This window comes from Siniperca chuatsi, linkage group LG12, assembly GCF_020085105.1.
Source record: "Siniperca chuatsi isolate FFG_IHB_CAS linkage group LG12, ASM2008510v1, whole genome shotgun sequence".
NCBI classification, from domain to species: Eukaryota; Metazoa; Chordata; class Actinopteri; order Centrarchiformes; family Sinipercidae; genus Siniperca; species Siniperca chuatsi.
In genome coordinates this window covers 10566286-10578636 of record NC_058053.1, presented here as the reverse complement: position 1 = coordinate 10578636, position 12351 = coordinate 10566286, and positions in this window count along the sequence as shown.

Genomic DNA, 12351 nt, shown 5'->3' with positions numbered 1-12351 from the left:
TTGGCCAAAACTCTCTGAAAGAGTGTGTGTGTGTGTGTGTGTGTGTGTGTGTGTGTGTGTGAGATAGCTGACTGCAGGGGCGAGACAGCGAGCGAGGAGAGGGAAGACTGAAATGGTAATTGATGACTGTTGATTTGAGCTGCTCTTATAAACATGGCATATATTTAGTCGGACAAATAGAGAAGTCAGGGTACTGTATAGCGAGACAGAGAGTATGTTTCCACCCAGCTGTCAAGTGAGTTTTTGAGAAGATTCTTGAAATAGTGGAAAAATAATGACTTTGTAGCAGCTAAGTAGAAGCTTCCTAAACAAAGAAATGGGTCAAAATTCAAAATTCATCCACCAAAAAGAAAATAAATACTTAGGAACTCATTAATTATGTGCGAGTTGTTTTTTTCTGTCTAGCCAAATATTATACAAGAAAAGTAAAATTAAGAAATACATCCAGCTTTTCACCTTTTTTACATCAGATAGGTGGGAGAAAAATATATATCACTTTTCAGCCTCTCTAATGTGTCAGAATTAGAAAATAAATATTTTTATGGAAACGTAAATAGAATGCAATAAAGCATACCTGCACACCTCGTCTGCTTTAACATTCTCACATTCACTCCTCACAATCTGTCTCATTATCAGCGGTGCTAACCATATAATCACTATGGTTTAAAGATGTTGAACATGACCCAACATAGTGTGTCTCTGTGTGTGTTGACTATCACTGTGTGTGTGGCAGAACAAGAAGGCTTAGTGTTTGTAGCAGTGTGTTTGTGTGGGTCTAGGATACCATGTCCAAGCACAAAGCAAATAGGATTTTCTAGCATCTTTCTCTCACTGTCTTTTGTGTGTGTGTTTGTGTGTGTGTGTGTGTACAGAGAGAGAGAGTTTACTCTATATTGTGAGGCTTAGTTTCCCACTGTGGTCATCCAGATTGCCAGTCACCACAGCCTTGTGTACGGCATGCTAGATAAATCCTGTTTTCACGCGCGCGCACACACACACACACACACACACACACTGGAGTGCTCTGTGAGCCAAGAGATGTGGGCTAGAGGGTTCAGCTTAACCACAGTGAACTCTGGTTCGTCCAAAACAAACGAGGAAGGCCGTGCAGGGGTGAGGCTTTTAACAGGCTTGATCAGACTTACATATTACACTATCAAGTATTATCTTTTACCCTTCGTCTTCTATTATGAAAGGTTTAGCATCTTTTTTTTTTCTTTCTCTGAGCTGCAGAGGTCAGAATAATATCAGACTTGCACTGGTGAGAACCTTTCACATGAACACCGGGCAGAGCCAGCAGAAGACACTACGCTTCTTTTTTCAAGCTGAACATCAACAATCAATTTACTCTTCTACATGGGTGCAAGTTCACATACTGTGTTCAAAATCAGTGTCTCTCAGCTCCTGTGGCTTATTTAAAAAGTGGGATTGATTTATTTTGGAGTTGAGTGCTCCTCATATCAAAAAGGCAATTAGCAGGCTCTTCTGTTGTTGCAGCAAACAAAGATCCTCGTCGTTTTAATTTAATGAGCTAAGTATGGCTCAGAATGAGAATCTCTGTTGGAATTTAATAACGGTTTCCACTCTGTCTCGCTCTGTAGAAAAAGCTATGGCTCCAGACTGGTGTTGTCACAGTGTTAGGTAGCATCCAAGGATATTATGGGAAAACAGGCCCAGACAGACTCATTAGGAGATGTCCACACAGGCTGAGATTTTTGATTCATGACAATGCTAATACACAGGCAGCGTGGATAAAATTTCATTTGAATAATGGATGTACTGTATTGAAGGGAGCAGATTACTGCAAGTTATTTTTTTTCATAGAGCTCTATGACATTGAAGTGTTTTGACTGATTCAGTTGTTCCAGTAAAGAGTGAGAAGCAAACCATGCTCCCTCAAACAAAGCTTAGACAGAGGCATGATACCCATAATGCACAACAGACATCTTTCTCACCAAACTCACAGGCCAGTGTACTCACACAACCAAATACACAAGTACACACACACACAGAGGGCCAAAGGATATAGGTATCTTTATACTTTGTAAAAGGATTTTTTACATTTTTTCCCCCAACAGACACTTTCCAAAAAACGTATGAGAAAAATCAAGCCCAAATTTGAAGTTTCCATTCACAGTTCCTTGTTCAATATGTCTTCAGTTGCATAGAACTAAAATGTGAATGGTACCACACTATTGTTCATTCTCATCTCATGGAAACCCACTCAAACAAACACATGTTGAGACCAAGTGAGTGGATTACTTAAAGACTTCTGTGTGTGCTTATGGCATGTCTGCAAAAAAATATAAAAAACAGCCAGTTAGCATTCAAACTGAGAGCAATAGTATTGTGGCACTAATGGAGCATTAGATTGGGGTTAAGCCCCTGAATGGGGAGTGGTCCACATGCTCTGCCCCGGGGCTACACATACAGGGCCAGCGCTTAGCATTAGCTTAATTGCTGGACACCGGAGCACAGCAGAAGGTACTGAGCAATCCCCATTCCAGCTCACCCAATTCACTCTGATAGAGCTGGGAGGACTGGTGCTGAACTCCATGAATGGCCCTGGGATGGGGAAAGAGGATGGAGGGATCTCTTGGTAAAGTGGTTAGAGAGGATACAGAACTGCATGGATGAAGAACAGCAGCACTAGTTCGACTGCACTGCAGTGAATGATCACTTCAATTATTCAGTGTTAGATTAAAATGAGTGAAGAAAGCAAATGAATATGGCAACTGTAGAGAGAACAACCGCATGTCTGCTACTCATAAATATCCTAATAAGGAAGTTTTACAACAAGTTTGACCCTCCCAGTATCACAATGCTTGACAGAGAGAAAGAGAGAGAGAGATCTCCACTTCCATATGTGCCTGAGCAGAATAGTTGGAAGCAGTCTTTCTGTCTCTCTCCCTCCCTCTACCCTCCTCTCCTCCTGAGGTGGGTCCTATTTTGAATTTAATGAAAGAGGAGAAAACACTACATTGCATAGGACTCAAACGGGACCCCAGAGAGTCCCAGACCAATTTTTGTTGGACAATGTTAAAAACAAAACCAGAGATGTGTACAGTAGTGATGAAATGTAGGCAGATAGAGGAGTAAAAGTGTTGAGAGAGAGGGCTGGAAAGAGAAAATGAGGTTTCATTCAGGATAATTTGTCAATTGGTTGGCACCGACCAATAAGTTGAACAGTTTATAAAGGACCGACATTGTTGATGTTTTTTGGTTTGGGTTTCTCTTTTGTCCATACCTCATTAGCACTGTAAGCATGCACAGGATAGATGTAAAAAAACAGAGACAATGGAGACAATGTGTTCAAATTTGATATAGAGGGTTTTCCTGTGTACTCCCTTGTTCTAAGTACTTACTGTAATAAAAATGATACACAACTTATCTGAGTTTGCTCCAAGGCTCTTATGATCATGAGCTCTTCTCCTGCTTTCATGATGAATAAATGGGAGGTTAGCTGTGAAGTGGGATTGGTTTAACATCATGCCATGGAGCCCCATTTTCACAGAGCGCCAGCCTCAATGGGCCCCAGACTTAGGGCTAGTGCCCTCTACACAGATCCTGTGAGGGTTCCCTGAACCCAGACAAGCGTTTCCCCTCCCACCTACCGCTATTGCTCCACTCCCATCGCCTTGGATTCCTATACAGCCTGTTTGCCATGCCACCAGGCCTATTCAAACCCCAGTCGGCAGGTCTTCCAGAGCCTTACAGAGCCACTGAACTCTCCCTAACCTACTAATCAGACCTCTCCTCCCTTTCAGCCCTTAAACATAAAGCCCCATCTTGACCACCATTTTGTAGGTCAGCCACTGTGGGCTTTGTGTAGGCCTTAGCACCACCAGAGAAAGATCCTCCTCCTATTGATGCATTTTGAGCAGCTCCCCGAGCCATCCAGACACCTCCTCCTGCAGATGGAGGCATTCAAAGACATCCAGTTTATTAAGCTGTCACTGCGCATCTAAATCTGTTCCCTATTGCAATGGTACAGGCCTTTCCAGAGAAAGAGAGAGAGAGAGAAATCCTTTGTGTGCCACCAAGGTATTCAAAGAGCTATAAAAAAATCACACACACTAAAACTAATGCACACACACCGGTGAAATGAGATGCAAATCCAACGATTCACTTGGCAGTAATAGTGGGCTTTTCTTTGTGTGTGTATTTATGTGCATCTTGTGTGCGTGCATGTAACACTCGTTGTGTGTTTGTGTGTGTGCCTAATTCTTGTAGCATGGTCTCAATCTGTGCTGGCATTGCAGTGCCTGTACAGTTGAGCAGCCGTAACACAGTTGTTGGTATGGGGGCATTGTGTGACTGTGGCAGGGAGAGAAATTACTTAGGAGCCAGGACAATGTTTTCGGTTAAACCAGGCTACAGTGAGGGGAGACATGCACAGAGACACTCACAATGTAGGAGATGAGCAATACAGGGTGACAGAGAGGGGGAGAAAGAGAGGCAAAGAAAGGTTGAAGGCTGAACTGGATCCTGGTTAAGACCTCCAGCTTCTTTATCTTCTTTGGACAATCAACACTCACAGATTGGATTTGCATGGCTAATGGGAGTTTAGGCCTATTGTTTGTCAGATGAGACTGACCCCTGAGTTCCAGAACTCCAAACTTAGCCCCAGCATAACAAGTACGGTACAGTAGCCCCATTCTAGAACAGTATTTTAATCCCTGCTCGAGCAAATGTACAGACTTTAATGTCAGAGGAGGCTGCTGACCACCGAATTTCATCCAGCATGTGTATGCGTTGTTTCCTGTGAATCCCTTGTACATGTGCACACCATTTGACAATGTATGTAACAGAGATGTAAAAAATGCGTGTAAATACATTTCATGGCTATAGCAGAGTAAAGGCCAGCCATAAAAGAATGGCTCACTGGTTAGTAATTGCATGGCTGGCTGGATTGCTAGAGTCCAATCACTCATGTTCTCATATTTGCAAAACTTTTCTTGAGAAAACACCGTCCTGATCACCAACCAGTGTGTAAAAATAGAATTTTTCTATTGAGAAATTTTTAAAAAGTGTGCTCATTATGTGTAATGCATTGGTGGTTCATATATTCACTGTATAAGTCAATTTTCTGTAACAAAAAAGTGGATGCATTCTAATACAGGTGGTTTTCTGTGTGTGTCTGTGTGTGTGTGTATGTTTGTGTGTGTCGGTGAGTGTATATTTGGCTAAGGAGTGGAAATTAAAGGCTCAAGTGGTAAATGCTGGTATTAGGAAGGGAAATGACCACTGATCCATTCAATAACGCCCTCCGTTGTTAATGACCACTACCCAGGCTCAGACAGGGACGTAGTGTGACACACATACACACATACACCTGAGGAAAAGAAACAGGAAGAGGAAATGAGCAAGTGATCCACTCCATTTTCTACTGTACATTCCCACAAAGATGTGAATACTTTTCCTAACTTCTCTGTGGACTGGATTTAGGCTTGTGCTTGAGCAGGTTGTTTTGGACTCAAGACAATCTTTTTCACCCCCAAGGTTCTTTTTTTGTGCACATGGGGAAGCCCCTACCTTGGCTTGCTATAAGAAAAACCATTCACTTTTGTGTGTTTTAATATCATTAATGGACGGGTTTGTGTAAGTGTTGAAATACGACCCAATTAACAAGTGCTGCACTTTTGTTATTATTTCTCCCTGAATTAATCTTATGGAAATAGGAGCTGAGAGTAAGGTAGATATTTCCCATGGCGTGGCTCTGTGAAATGGTTTACATATGTATACTCTCAGCCTACCGCTACCCTCTCACATCGGCGATCCCTTTCTCCATTAGCTCCCACTCCTTTCTCATGTGGCTCCACGCTCGGTGCACAGAGAGTTGGCCATGGTTGGTCGCAGGCTAAACAAACAGTATTGCCTTTCTTCCTTGAATTTGTCGATTTGGTCTGGTAATAATTTTAAGTGAGAGGACTCAGGAAACAGTGAGCCTGTATGAGCGTTACAGATGGTATTATCACATGAAAATAGGTATAATTGCACAGTGCTTATAGTGCTGGTTAAGTAAACCTACAGTAGGGATCAGGTTGCGCTGCGTTGCCCTCCCTTGTGCATCACTGAGTGGTTGGATGCTGTTTTAACTGAGATATAGGAGACTGTATAAATGTCTCATAATTACCTGGAAAGGAATTTGTCATACTTCTGTTTGACACAATTGGTTAGTGGTTCACAATACAGACAGTGATTAGCTGTAGGAATGTGTAAAAGTGGTTAATGAGGATAAGACATTTGTTTTTCAACATGTTTCAATAGAAATAAAGCTAATATATAATGTACACTATTGCTGCTATTCAATGAAGTAAAGTGAATAAAACAAGAAACAAACTGTAAAATCTTACCTATAAAACAGTTATTTACAATAACAGCTATTAATGTGCCACTTTAAGAACACATGAGAGTAGACAGTTTTTCCACTTTTTAGTCATTAAGCATATATGGCAAGTGCACAGCATTCAAGGAAACAATAACTGTAATGGCCAATTGTTTGGCCTTTTGAAAGCTCTATTGCTCACTGAATCACAACAAAATGACTAATGTATTAGAAGTGCAAAAAATAAATAGGCAAACAGCCACGAGCTGCAAATACCAGACACATTAAAGTCTGGAGCAGTTCCAGGGAAATCTTTCAATTACACAGAGTGAATACCACTCTGTTTCGAGGGCAAGATGGATAACTTAGAGAATGGGCTGTCAAAGAAGTAAACTACACTATAGATTTAATTAGAATAACACATCTGGTTGGTTATAGTTGCTTGAACAAGGCTCCGTCGTAACAGACAGGTGGATGGCAAATCAATGCTTTGGCCTGGTTCGTTTAAAAGCGTTGAAAGACAAAGTGAGATGGAGGGACGAGGAGAAAGACAGATTTATTGAAAATGGTCACAGAGTCACAGTCAGGATTGTCAGTTCACTTAAATGCCCTGTATCTAAAATAGTTCCATCACACATAAATGTTCAAATCCAATGCATTTCTGTGACACAGCAATAATGACACATTTTGTCTGTCTAATAAAATATAAGCAATAAGTAATTTAACTGCAGATAAAACATTGGTCTAGGACGGGTGGTGTGGGCTCAAATGTTGCCCAATGATTAAAAAAAAGAGAAAACACTAGCCACATGGCTCTAGTGATTGAATAGTATGGTCCAAACTGAAATATCTCAACAACTACTAGATCAATTGCGTAGGATTAATCCTACTGACTTTGATGCATTTTAGTGAAATGTCATCAACTATTTGATGAATTGCCATGCAATTTGGCACAGATAACAATGGTGCACAAAGGAGGAATTTTAATGACTGTTGATCCACTGACTTTTCATCTAGTGCCACCAGCAGGTTAAAGTTTTCACTTATTCTGTGATATAGCTCAGCATTTACATTCACATGGATTGGCACAAATTGCTGTACAGACATTCATGCTCCCCAGAGAATGAAGCCTAATGTCTTTGGTGATCTTCCTCTAGCACCACGATGAGGTTTACATTTTTGTTTTTGGAGAAAAATGTCTTGACAATGTTGGTTTGCCATGCAATTTTGGAAACATTCATGTCCCCTTTAGGATGCATTGTCATCATTTTGGTGATCCTCTGACTTTTTGTCTAGCACCAACATCAGGTAATTTTTTTATTTTGTCCAATACTTTAGTTTATGACCATATTAATGCAAAACTGATGCCATTCCCAGCCTCAGCTGTGCTGTGTTTTGTGCTAACTGGCAAATGTCAGCATGCTAACATGCTAAACTAAGATGATGAACATGGTGAACATTACCTGCTAAACATGCTAGCATTATCATTGTGAGCATATTATCAGGTTGATGTTAACATTTAGCTCAAAGCACCACTGTGCCTTAGTACAGCGTCACATACCCCTTTTCCACCAAGGCAGGTTGTCGTTTTGACAGCCAAAGAACTGGCTCTCGGCCAGGAAAACTGGTTCCAGAGCTGCACCAACACTTTACTGGTCTAGAACCAAGAACCTCTTACGTCAGGGGCTTGAGTTGGGATTATCGTGACCAACAAGACCAACTAAAACTGTGTTTTAAACTTGTTGCCAGCCAGCTATGTAGCTATTTCTTAGGTGTGACATAATGACGTGGCTGTATGGTCGCTCTCTAGCCTGTGGAATAGCAAACCGGTTCTTAGAAGCTTTGCAAGTTGAACCAACTCCAGAGCTGGCACCAGCCCAGAACTAGCACTAGGTTTGCATAGGTGGAATGGGGGTAACAGTGCTGCTAACATGACTGCAGACTCTTAATCTTGTTAATCAGTATTTTGTCAGCACCACCATTTTCCTTCCATTTTGTTCTCTCTCGGTCTGTAACATGACATGTGGGATACTTGAGTAGTACATCCACAGTCCAGGGAGGGGCAGCCCATTCACACCCCTTCTATAAACTTTGTTTAGTTTGGACATTAACAAAGTGTGTGTCAAATCAAGGTGATGGTGTGTTTCTTTTGATTCAATAAAATGCAATGAGGGTAGAAAGTCAGGGGGAGAAAGTATGAGTGAGTGTCTGTGTAGGTGTGTGAGAGTGAATAGGTAACAGGGAGAAAGAGGTAGCACTCTCTGAGTTCTCATAGATTTGTTTTGATTGCTACAAGGCCCTTGTTTTGATTGCTACAAGGCCCTCTTAAACAAGATTGCCAAATGTCAAGTTTATTAAATAACCACATCTTTCAATATCTTGGAAGATCTCTCCAAATAAGATTGTCTGCCTCAGCCTTTCAGTCAGTCTGATGGTGTCCCTGCCAGGTCCTACTGCATCCACTCCATGAAAGACCAGTCTGTCAGTGCACTCTGAAGCACTCTCTGCCAGACATGTGGTTCTTATTTTGCAGCCAGAGGAGCAGATTAACATAAAAGAGGGTGTGTAACAGTTCTCGCATTCAAAACCCTGCCTGGGGCAAGAGGAGGAGAGGCCGAGTTTGGATTACCTCATTTAGGATCCTTTAAAACGTTGTTTACCTTGCAAAGTGTGCATCTCAATGAGGTATTGCAGTGGCAGCAAGCATAACAGGGTCAGTTGTAAGAACAAACAACCTTCTTTGGCAGATATCTTTACTCGGCACAAGGAGGCATGCTGATACATACATGTAGGGCTAGGAGTCAGCGTGTAACTCTTGATATAATAATAATAATAAACTTTATTTATAGAGCACTATGATATGATACTATGACAAATTTTGTCCATGACCTTGCAGGCAATTCTGAAACAAACAGGCATTTGGAAGCCGTAGTTGACAGAACAATCCAACCTCAAGGTCCATTTAGTGGCAGTTATGGAACTTTTGGTTGCATCACATGATCTTCATCAGGAGATGTAGTTTGCTTAGTTGTAACAAGGTACTTTTGTATTTGTCTAATGTGGAAGACGGCAGTTATATACCATAAAGTTGGAGTAACAAGTTATACACTGCTCTCAGCTACTGGTGTGGCTGTTTCTTAAGAGCTGAAACAGCTAGTTCAAGCTATGAGTGTCAGCCGTCCCATTAGTTAAACTCTGTGTAAAGCAATAATAAAAATGTGTTGTGAGTTTGTCACACCACAGAAAAAAATGTGTTATTAACCACCCAGCCAAATTTGAATGATTAAAAAAATCGCCAAGTACATAAAATAAGTTATCAAAATGTGGAAAAAATAAGCAGTATTCTCTGCTCTCAAATGCTGGGGGCACGTCTGCTGAGGGCAAGGGCAATATAACATTACATGCAGTGACGTTAGCTAGCTTAAATGAAAATTTTGCTAAGCTAACGTTACACGATGTAAAATCACGTTAGAGGGTTACAAAATTTAGAGTTACTGTGGACTTCCTACTATAAATATAACATAAGCACACAAGACAACTTACACTAATTGGTGGGCACGGGATGGGAGGGTGAAGGCCAGGCCAGGAGATAGTCGGTCTGGTTGGGAGGATGAAGGCTGAAGCAGGAGATAGTCGGTCCGGTCTGCTGACAATAACCAGATGTTTGAGGGATAGGAGGATGAAGGTTGGGGCGGGATAGTTGGTTTGGCCCCATTCATCAGTAACAGTGGATTATCAGTAAATCCCAGTTGTCTCCATTAAGGTGGCTCTTCACAAAATCAATCCTCCTCTTTATGATCTCATCATTCTTTGGAAATTTAAATAAGGAGACAGAGCTGTTTTGTAAATTCTTGCATCCATGGAATATGCATTTGCTGGATGAAGGCATAGCTAGCTAGCAACCTGTAGGCTGTAGTAACTAATGTCAATGAGCGGGCGAACCACTGATGCTAATGCACTCTAATTATTATAGTTATACGTTGTTGTCAAGTTGTTATACGTTGACTTACAGACATAACAGCTCTTACATTTACATATTTCTATGGTGAAAAACGGGATGGAAACGTCACTCACTAGTGACTGGTCAGGGCAAAATCTAACAAAATAGCCCCCCTCCCAACAAGAAATTGGTTAACATGAACACAATGTCAGGCTGAAAGAATAGTAAAACAAAATGTCAATTCAGTCTGATTACCGGGCTAATTCAAATCTACTTATTGTCATTCATATCTGAGAAATCTACCGTCAAATTAAAGTAAAGCAAGCAGTCACGGAAACTGTACAGGGGCAATAATGAAACCCTTAAGCACATTAACAGGTGAGACCCATTTTCCAGCTATTTGCCCTGCTGACCTATGCAAGGAGCTACTGGCTAGCTAGATTCATGTTCATGTCTATACATATCTAATGTATGTCTGTGTAGATGATTTAAAACAAAACAGACATGGCTTACACAATGTAGGCTGAGAAACAGCCGATCTTTGACCAATCCTGGGTTATGAACGTTGGTAGTAATAACAGAAGGGTGGAAGGGTGTTTCTTTCTTACATGCTTGTGTGGAATCAGGTCCAAATGGAGGTAATGGACTTCCTATACACCACTTTTATATCCATTCAGTAATTAAATAGTAGATTCAATTGTGTACTGCCAAAGGTTGATGGTATTAAATGGCTGATGTATGATTTGTAATGAAAGGCTGACACAACCAGATGATTAGGCAAACTAATATTGGTGTAACAACACTTTACATAGTAAAATTCAATCATCTTTTTTCACCACATTCATTAGAAGATCCCTCTTCTTCCTGCCACAGACCTTTAGCCATAGGGGCAAGAGTAACACTGCGGACCTCTTGCAGCTCAAGGAGGAAAAGGCCAGATATGAAGGAGCCCTTTGTTCGAGAAGAATTAATATAATTTTATGCAGTTTGATTAACTCATAATGTGGCAGGTAATGAATCTCCACCTTCGCTATTTCATTACTCAGTGCAGTCATGTTATCAAGCCCTAAATATAGCCTCATTATATATTCCATTTCTACCAGCTAGATTCAAAAAAAGAAATGGTCCTTTCTGAACGTCAGGTGTATGTTTCACTTTACTGTTCATACAAGGGCTGGGGCCCCTCTCCTTTCCTTTTCTTCTCCTCTCACTCCATCTCCTTGAGTTATAGCCACCACTCACATCTACCAACTCCAAATGGAGGGGGCCTTTGCAACTGGAATTGGAAATAGATGAGGGAACCAGGGTGAAGCACTTCGATGAAAGGTTAAATTATTTTGATGATTGGTCTAAGGAAATGTTTCACAATGACACTCATTTAGCCCCAGTAGTGCTCTGTGGAGACTTACTTATTGCAAGCTAAAATGTCATCCTCATCCTTTCAACACAATACCACTGAAATCAGCAAAGCTATACTGACCCATATGATCTTTTTCATGACTTTCCCTTACTTTGTTAAGATTTGGTTGCTTATTTGAATCTAACTGTTAATCTATCTTCAGATGCCCCTTGTTAGCTCAACCAAACGTATCCAATTAAACAAGGCAAATCTGTAATCAGGATGGTGCAAAATGCACTTGACCCCCGAGGTGGGGCAGATGATGTCCTAATCAGAGTCAATGAGCTAATCTATCTCGACAGAGGAGTCAAAGGTCACAGATGAAGCTGCGATAAGAGATCAGCCTAATGAATAACAATAGGTGGATTAACTGGAAGCCAATCCCTGATAGGGAGGGGATTTGGCCAATAATGTTCCACAGATTTTCACAGTGAAAATGGAAGTCATTGTGTCCTGCAGACTGGAAAGAAAGTCTTATTTTGGAGTTATATCAAAATATTCTCAAAGTCAAACTTCCACTTACTTTCTACCATATGCAGATTTCAATTGAATCTCACAGTTGAAAGTTATTTTGGAAAATAACTATTGAAATAATGTTAACTGTTTAAATAATCATTTAAATAATTTAGCAAATATCACAAATATTTACCAATTGATATATACTGCAATGAATGTGTGAGTGAA